This window comes from Pholis gunnellus (genome assembly GCF_910591455.1).
Source record: "Pholis gunnellus genome assembly, chromosome: 9".
Lineage (NCBI taxonomy): Eukaryota > Metazoa > Chordata > Actinopteri > Perciformes > Pholidae > Pholis > Pholis gunnellus.
The window spans coordinates 731,087-741,169 of record NC_136535.1 but is presented as its reverse complement, the minus strand read 5'-3'; positions in this window follow the sequence as shown (position 1 = coordinate 741,169).

Below are 10,083 nucleotides of genomic sequence, written 5' to 3'. Positions count from 1 at the left end.
AATCACAAAGTTATAGCTATTTTATAATTTAATAATTTTTCTTAAATACACTACATGTATTATAATTGAAAAAAATATTTTTCCCATTATCTTATCTTCTCATTGCACAGCTACTGTCTTCCTCAGTAGCTCTGCTTCCACTGCAGCTTGTTTTAAGTAGAGCTTTTATCCAATCAGATTTCACCTCTGTGCCTCTAGGTAAGAAGAGAGGCCCCAGGCCTGCAGACTCACCAGTGCCTCCATGTGCAGTTTAAGTGAATGGGGACGATATTGTTGATTGTCATAGTGTTCAACCAATCAGATCTTTAGTTTGACATTCTTTGACGCGCCAGAGCGGCTAGCTGGCCTACAACTACGTCAGCATTACGTGCAGCTCAGTTTGCAGGAGCAGCGCTGCAGTGGGGTGCAGGGTGTGCTGTGATTGGTCAGTGGGTGAGCACGTGACTATTGTGAAACAAAACTTAACTTGCCAGCAGAGCTTAGTTGGAGGAGTAATGCCGTGTTCACACCAAACGCGATTGACGCGACGCAAATCGCGTTAATCGCGTCATTCGTGCCATTCGCGCCTCCGGTCTCACCGGGGACTATTTGTGTTCATTCGCGTGAATCACGCTGGACGTGCCAGAGAGGGGGCGCGGCTTAGCGCCCTGAAAGCCGTTCAACTGTACGCCATCAACCGTGGAAAAAATAACCTGTATTTCTGCCTAGTACGTGTTGAGGAAGTCTCAGATATCACGGGAAACTAAACGCCGTCATGTCTCGTTCATAACATTGTCCAGAGGAGCTCTGTGGATTTCATCGAACTGTATTCACTGTGTCTAGCAAGCCACACATTGGCTGTTTACTACAGCTGTATGAACACAAAATAAACTGATTTGGCTGTGATTTAACGGCAATAAACCGACAAAAAGGGACTCCGAAATAACTGCGTAATGATGCCGATTTGTACTTGTTTTCTCAATGGAGCTCGGATCGATCGGTGCTATTCTATGCTAACATTGTAGCAGCTCCATCAACACTCACAATAATGTAATATAGACGTAAATACATTTATTCATTGTTTGTACCATATGGTTTACACGCACACATTTATACACATAATTTGGTCCGGTCTCCACTGATATGAGGGATCGTAGAGCTCTGGGTGAACACAGACGGCTACAGTATTTATTTCCTGATTCAACAACGGCAGGACGTCAGTGATGACAGGAGAAACATTTCAACGCTGATAGGCTATCGCGCCACAGCGTCACGCGATTTTTTCACCGAAGTTGAAAAATTTCAATTCATGTGTTTGGGGCGATTCGGCGTTTGATGCAAATTCGGCGTTTGACACGAATTTGCATCAATCGCGCCGCGCCATCGCATATTCGCATCACTCCAGTCTCATCGCGTCTGTGCAAAGACTTTCTATGTAATCTACTCGTGTGAATAATTTGCGCCATGTTTGGTGAGAACACGGCATAAGAGTTCAAATTGAAAGATATGGAAGAAATTATAACATTTTTAGGGTTTTGCTTGGTGTAGTTTATTTATTTTTTTACCTAGCTTTGTTTTTTTAACACTCAATGGCTGAATAAGGAGGAGAAACGGATTTAGTGGCGGAGTTACTGACAACGTCTTTCTCAAGAAAGACATTTCAGAAAAAGCTGGACATCGTAAGAAATGGTCAGTCAACACCACAGCTGGCAGCCCTGACTCAGCAGTAAAAGGATTTGTATGAACGGTATTTCTTGCTGACAGCATTGGAGAAGCGAAAGGAAGTAAGGTGAACAGAATTGGTCCAAGTACATAACCTTGTTGAACTTTGTGACTACCTAACTTCGGTGTGCTTAGAGAATTCATTGTTCATCAGTCAGGAGGGTGGATTTGTGGTTTAACGTGTTCAGTGTAGGAAATGGACACGTTTCATGTGAGAAAACTGTGAAATTAAAACATTTTTGGGTTGTTTGGATGTTTTTGCATTTATAACACATATAAAGGTGAACGGAAATGTCGCTCTTGTTCTAGGTAATCTTATTTCAATGAAATAACATTTCATTTTGTTTCCCCTGCATTATAAGCTGTTCAGATTGTGTCGTGTGGACTGTGTTTGTTGGTGTATATTCAAGTTTCAAGGTAGAATTTGTTGACATTCTTTCTATATATATTATCAGTATGTAGGGGAATGACATTGTGTTTTTTCAATGCAACAATTAACAATGAAAGATCAAATAAAATGAATAAATGAAAAAAACAAGTAAAGACATTAAAGTGCAGGTAGCATTAAAGTGAGTAAAGTGCAATGAATGAAAAGTAAAAATGTACGGAATAAAAGAGCTTAAACAATATTTATATATTTAAAGTTGAATGGAGCTGATCTGTAACAAGTTAAACTGTAGACATGTCCATGTCCTAACTTCCCAGCAGCAATAATAACACACGTCTAGCCGTCTGAAGTGCGTGGAGTCAATTCCCTACTGTCAGTTGAAATCAGCAGCATACTGTCTTGCTGTCAGGCCAAATCTCTGGGATTATGTTATTACAGCCGTATGCCAGAGTACAGTAGCTGCACACACGCATGCATGCACGCACACAGACACTAAAACTAAAACTACCTCAGGAAAACTGATGCTTTGTGGTTTAAAAAGCGATTTAATGGACAAAGTGTGGTGATAATAATCATGTCAGTTTTGACAATGTGTGGGAGTGTAAATGAACAGCAAGGAAATCCAGACTAACACAGAGTTTCCTCTCTAAACTGGAAGCAGTTTTGAATAGCAGATGGAGAATATGTCGGGCTGCTGATAATGTCTTAGTGGTTACACTCGTCTTTCGATGTGTCTTTAATTGGGTTGGGGTTGAGGTCAAAGACATGGAGACAGGCAGAACAGATGGATTACATGTCAGGATTACAACATAAAGACACCAGCTGCTAAATGTACACCTACAGTATGTGTACTGGGCTGACATACCAGTATTCTGTCTGTATGCTTAGATTAAATTACATTAGCAGATTTAAATATGTGAAGTGATTAGTAAAGTACTGACTCAGGCATTTAGGCTCACTGCTATCATTAGATATTAGAATCTGCAGGAGGATTTGGGCTCAAGTTTAAAGACATTTTAAGCACAGAGAGGATGCTAAAATTCAGCGCAGTGGAACGTTCATTACACTGCACAACAGTGTGACTGAAGGCACAACATACTGATTATATAGCTACTCTTTTCTGCAACACTCATCGGCCGAGTCAGTCATATGGGCGACTTTCAATCAACGCACAAAGCAGAAACAACAGATTTTCCTGCAGCCAAAATGTAATATATTGTATATATATATATTGTACCCCAATATGCAGAACGTGGCCACAACAAGCGTCCACTGGGATTATACATTTCTATTTGACACTTATCCAAAGCAATGTACCAATATACAATGTGAGCTGCAGCCTTCAACAATGCCCGGTTTCAAATACCACCTGACAAAGAGTCTGACCGACACCAGAGGTACACTCATATCTCACAGGTGCTTTATTTTATCGTCCCGATCTTTCTTGACTGTTAATCAAATTGTTCCCAATGACTTTATATCCTTGTTTTCTGTTTTAATTCGGGCTTTTTGAAAATACAAATGTATTGGGGTCCTTGGGGACCTACATAAAAAACAATAGGTATGTAAGGATTACAGATACTTGAACCCAAAAGCACAACTCGGAGACAAGAAATACAAGTTAGCTTTTTACTTGTTTTCAGGCAGGGTCAAAACCAGGAGGTCAGTCCGAACAGGCAAACAAATCCGATAAGGGGCAGGCAAAAATCCAAGGTCAAAAACAGGCAGACAGGGTCGGAACAGGCAGAACAAGAACAATATAAAGATACGCTGGAGAACTTGGCACTAACACACAAGACAATCTGGCAGGGAACAAGTGCAAGTGAGGGGTCCTAAATAGAGAGGGCTAACGAGGGAATGGGCTGCAGGTGAGATGGGTGTGGAGGACCAGGTGAGGGGAATCAGAGGTGAATGGTAGGATCTGAAATGACAGGAGAGTTAATAAAACAAGCAGACATGATGAAAACAAACTAATATGAAGGGGAATTCGTGACAAGGTAGATAAGATGTTTGCCATGGATTGTAATTTATCATACACTTTCCGGGGGTTAGGGAAACGCTGTCAGTCATTTTGAAAGAGACAGACCGGTCTCCTGTTTCTCGGAGAGAAGTCAAAGAATACCCTTTGAAAGATTTCAGGCTCAGCCAGGCCTCTGTCCGTCTTTCTCACCCTGACTCTTGGCATTCTGTTGGTGAAATATGACATACACATATTTTAATAAATGCTGTAATACACAGTGTGACCGCATTAGCGGCAGGGTGAAAAACCTTCTATTATTACAGTTTTTACTGTTTAAGGACATAGGACACAGACAATGAACCCTGACAGTTAAACCTGACTTGCTGTTATACTGAAAAACGGCACTGCACGTGCTGACAGACTATGGATTTATCAACATATCAGTCCTCCATAAAGTCTTTCTAACATTTTATTGTGTGCTCAGTTATAGTTGACTAATGTATGTAAACGGTGGTTACTTAACCTTTGAAACAAGCCACAACTTAACCCACTAGAGCACTACGCTATGTGGGTTACTTGTAGTACCTTAAGTCCAAAAGTAAGATCGGAGCCAGAGCCTTCAGCAACTAAGCTCTTCTCCAGTGGAAACAAGCTTCCAGTTTCGTCCAGGAGGCAGACACCCTCACTACATTTAAGAGTAGGTTTAAGACTTTCCTCTACGATAACACTTAACGTTTGGGCTGACTCAGGCTTGCAGGCTGCTATAGGCCTCGACTGCCAGGGGACTTCTTATAATACACTGAGTTCTCTCATCTCCTCTCCATCTGTATGCATTCATGTCCCATTACACATGTTACTTACTAAACGTGGCCCTGCCTGACACCCACTGCTACCATTATTTTTATTATTTGTCACATTTCTATTACTATTGCTGATACTATTACTGTTTTTATTTTCATTATGATTCTATTATATCCACTGCTGCTGTAATTATTAGTAAACATTTTTCTATTATTAGTTCTGCTATTATTGCTGCTACTACTGCTATTACTGCTTCAATATGTTGATCATTCCGTAAACACAACATCTATTACACTTCTATCCATCCTGGGAGAGAGAGCCCTCCTCTGTTGCTCTCTATGAGGTTTCTAAAATCGGCAACATTTACATAATCACTAAACTAAACTACAAATTTACATTGAAATACATCAAATTACCATATAAAGTACAATTTCGCCATCGGTTTCCTCTCTGCACACTTGCAATCTTTGAGTTTGAATTTTGAAAAAATTGCATAAATGTCAAATTAAACAGATACATTCCTATCCCACAACATATTTCTGATGCTTCAGAAACAAACATGTCTTATGGGTCGAAAAATATATATCCTAACATTTAAAAAAATGTACAGTATATGCTAAAATTTGCAAAAAAATATCCTAGAAAGACAAATATACATCCTTAATATATACACCGGGAGGTTAAGCATACAAGTTCTCCCCTCCGGTAGGCGCTACAGAGCACTGTGCGCCAAAACCACCAGACACAGGAACAGCTTCTTTCCACTGGCCGTCACTCTGATGAACAATGAATCAATCATACTGCACTACTACCACCATTCTGCACTAATACCTCAATTCGATTGTCATTCAGTGTGGCTTTGTGGCACAAAGGCATTAAAACTGCCTGTGCCAAAGCACACTGACTGTAATCCTGCGGGCTTAATAATCTTTATCCAGAAAAGTTTGGCGCGCTTCTCCTCACACAGCGTTGCCAACAGTGGCGCGAAAAGTATATCCAAACGTGCAGCCCGATCAGGAATGGTGTGCTATGACTTTTATAAGAGATTCGCCCAGCGGTTTTCCCGAAAATCCCGAAAAACGGAGCAAAATCGCCCCATAGACTTGAATGGGGTTTCGGCGTGAGGAGAGCAAAAAAAACACTGAACTTTGGACCCATATTGACAAGCCATACTTTAACGTAGAAAAATGATTTAAAGTTTCAAACGTAGACAAAACGCTGGACGTTATTAAGCCAAATGGACATTTTGATAGCTAGCACAGTTTTCATAAAGTCGCAAATTAAGTTTCAGGAACATTTTGGGTCCATTTCAGATTTTAGAATGTAGTATTGCGCAGCTCGTTAAGGGCTAGAGTGAGGGCATAATTGTCAGAGTGGAGCGGAGCAGGAAAATATTCTGTGATTTCTACAAACAAATTGCTCAGAGTCCCACAATGTTCACTCTTCATGCATTATTTTTTGCAAAAAGTTAGCTAATCGTGTGCTGGTCTAGAGAAATGACTGTGGAATCGAGCACATTTACACATTTTGCACTACAGACCTTAATATCTATAAGTGATGTGTGTTTGTGTACACTAATTAGCTCACTCACTATCACCTGTCCATGGGAAATTTGCCTATTTCAGTTTAACCATTCATGGTTCAAGACTCTGATCTCTCTGGCAATCTTTGTCATTTGGAGATTGACCTGTGTTTTAACATTTACAGCTTACCCAACTGTTGTCCTGCTCTGCCTAGTATTTCCTCGTCTCGCCCACTTGTGTCATGGTGTGTGTACATCTCACTGGAATCAGGAAACTTGTCAGAATACCCATATTTGATTGGCTGAGCTGCATCACATATATCTCTAAGTCATGTGAGTCTGTGAGTCTCCGTTCACTAATTAGCTCAATCTCAATCAGAATCAACCCCCATAACCGTAGCTCCTATTGGTCCGATATGAATACATGAGAGGAAGGATGAGCTGAAGAGCAGATCATGTGAAAAACGTTACTGGAGCGACGGAGCCTCTCCCAGCTGTTAGCATACTGTTGTGCTAGCAGGCGAGTGAGCTGTACCCAGCATGCAGTTCGGCGGTGTAATTTTATAAATGTAAAATTATTAGTGTTACAAATTGTTTGTGTCACAGACTGTTGTGTCGTGGTGAATTGCTCTGTTAAAGAGTGTTAGTTGTGGGTTGTTAATTGTTATAAAGTTATGACCATGACTAGGGGTCCCTCTCAATACACACAAGAAAACTAGCTCCAATGCTAACACCGATAGATAATGGCGGAGAATATGTTCAACTGCCTGATGAAGACAGACAGCACTTGATCTGGCTCTCAATCGAACCTCATTGGTAACATTGGCTAGCTACATAATGCGACGTCTTCGGGCAGTAGAAGCCACACTGTCAAAATTTCTTGTGAAATTTTCTAGTTGTTGTTGTTCTTCATGTTCTTATATATACTTCTGGATATATAATTATATTGTACATAGTAGTTACATGTTTATGCTTACCTCTGTTCTACTTTGTTGTCATTGTTTTTATTTTTTCATATATATATGTATTTTTTAAATAAAGCTGATTCTGATTCTGATTCTGATAGCAACCTAAGCGCCAGCTGGGTTATGTGATATTCGTCAGGCAGCCTTGCAGTGACTATAACATCAGTGGACACGACAAATTACGGCGATTAACTGAAATATATACACATTTTTTTTTTTCCATTTTTCTCCGCTTATCCAGGGTCGGGTCGCGGTGGCAGCAGGCCAAGCAGGCTGACCCAGACTTCCCTCTCGCCCGCAACATTTTCCAGCTCATACTGGGGGATCCCGAGGTGTTCCCAGGCCAGCTGGGAGATATAATCCCTCCAGCGTGTTCTGGGTCTTCCCCGGGGTCTCTTCCCAGTTGGACGTGCCCGGAAAACCTCCAGTGGGAGGCGTCCAGGAGGCATCCTAATCAGATGCCCGAACCACCTCAGCTGACTCCTTTCGATGCGAAGGAGTAGCGGCTCGACTCCAAGTTCCCTCCTGATGTCCGAGCTCCTTACCCTATCTCTAAGGCTGAGCCCGGCCACCCTACGGAGGAAACTCATTTCGGCCGCTTGTACCCGCGACCTTGTCCTTTCGGTCACGTGACCATAGGTGAGGGTAGGAACGTAGACCGACCAGTAAATTGAGAGCTTTGCCTTCCGGCTCAGCTCTCTCTTCACCAAGACGGTCCGGTGCAGCGCCTGCTTTACTGCTGCAGCCGCACCGATCCGCCTGTCGATCTCCCGCTCCATCTTACCCTCACTCGTGAACAAGACCCCGAGATACTTAAACTCCTTCACTTGAGGTAGGCACTCCGTCCCCACCTGGAGGGAGCAATCCACCGGTTTCCGGCAGAGCACCATGGCCTCGGATTTGGAGGTGCTAACTCTCATCCCCGCCGCTTCACACTCGGCTGCAAACCGCCCCAATGAATCGCCACCTTACCGTGGTGGAGGAGTTTGCGTGGCTCAGTGATCCTGGGAGCTATGTTGTCCGGGGCAGTAGCCCCTGGTAGGGTCTCCCAAGGCAAACAGGTCTCAGCAGAGAGCCCAGACTAAGAGCGGTAGACTAGCTCTAGGGACGTGGAACGTCACCACACTAGCGGGGAAAGAGCTGGAGCTGGTGCAGGAGGTGGAGCGATACCAGCTAGATATAGTTGGACTCACCTCCACACACAGTACTGGCTCTGGAACCAAGCTCCTGGAGAAGGGTTGGACTTTGTCCTTTTCCGGAGTTGCCCAAGGTGAGAGGCGCCGGGCGGGAATGGGGATACTCACGAGCCCCCGGCTGAGCGCCGCTGTGTTGGAGTTCTCCCCAGAGAACGAGAGGGTCGCCTCCATGCGCCTACGGGTTGCGGGGAGCAAGGCTCTGACTGTGGTTTGTGCTTATGCACCAAACAGCAGTTCAGAGTATCCGGCCTTCTTGGAGTCGGTGGGAGGGGTCCTGGAAAGGGCGCCGCCTGCCGACTCCATAGTTCTCCTGGGGGACTTCAACGCGCACGTGGGCAATGATGGAGAAACCTGGCGGGGGGTGATTGGGAGGAACGGCTTGCCCGATCTGAACCCGAGTGGTGTCTCGTTATTGGACTTCTGTGCTAGCCATGGTTTGGCCATAACGAACACCATGTTCGAACATAAGGTGGTTCATAAGTGTACCTGGTACCAGAACACCTTAGGCCGGAGATCAATGATCGACTTTGTAATTGTATCATCTGATCTGCGGCCGTATGTCTTGGACACTCGGGTGAAGAGAGGAGCAGAGCTGTCAACTGATCACCATCTGGTGGTGAGTTGGATCAGATGGCAGGGGAACCGGTTGGAAAGACCCGGCAAGCCCAAACGTATAGTGAGGGTGAACTGGGAACGTCTGGCGGAGGACCCTGTCCGGGAGGTCTTTAACTCCCACCTCCGGAAGAACTTCTCACACATCCCGAGGGAGGTTGGGAACATGGAATCCGAATGGACCATGTTCAAAGCCTCTATTGTGGACGCGGCCGCTAGGAGCTGTGGCCGGAAGGTCATCGGTGCCTGTCGTGGCGGCAACCCGAGAACCCGATGGTGGACACCGGAGGTGAGGGAAGCCGTCAAGCTGAAGAAGGAGGCCTTCAGGGCCTGTTTGGCCCAGGGGTCTCCTGAAGCAGCTGAGAGGTACCGGCAGGCCAGAAGGACTGCAGCTGCGGTGGTCGCGGGTGCCAAAACTCCCGGCATGGGAGGAGTTCGGGGAGGCCATGGAGAAGGACTTTCGGTTGGCCTCAAGGAGGTTCTGGCAAACCATCCGACGGCTCAGGAAGGGAAAGCAGGGCCTACCCCAGGCTGTTCTCAGCAGGGGGGGGAACTGTTGACCCGGATGGGGGACATCGTCGGGCGGTGGAAAGAACACTTTGAGGAACTCCTAAACCCGACCAACATGTCCTCTGCAGAGGAGGCAGCGCCTGAAGACCTGGGGGGCTCACCCATATCCCTGGCAGAGGTCGCTAAGGTAGTCAAAAAGCTCCTTGGTGGCAAGGCGCCGGGGGTGGATGAGATCCGCCCTGAGATGCTGAAGGCGCTGGACACTGTTGGGCTGTCTTGGCTGACACGCCTCTTCAGTGTCGCATGGGGGTCGGGATCAGTGCCCATGGACTGGCAGACCGGGGTGGTGGTTCCCATTTTCAAAAAGGGGGACCGGAGAGTGTGCTCGAATTATCGGGGTATCACACTACTCAGCCTCCCGGGGAAAG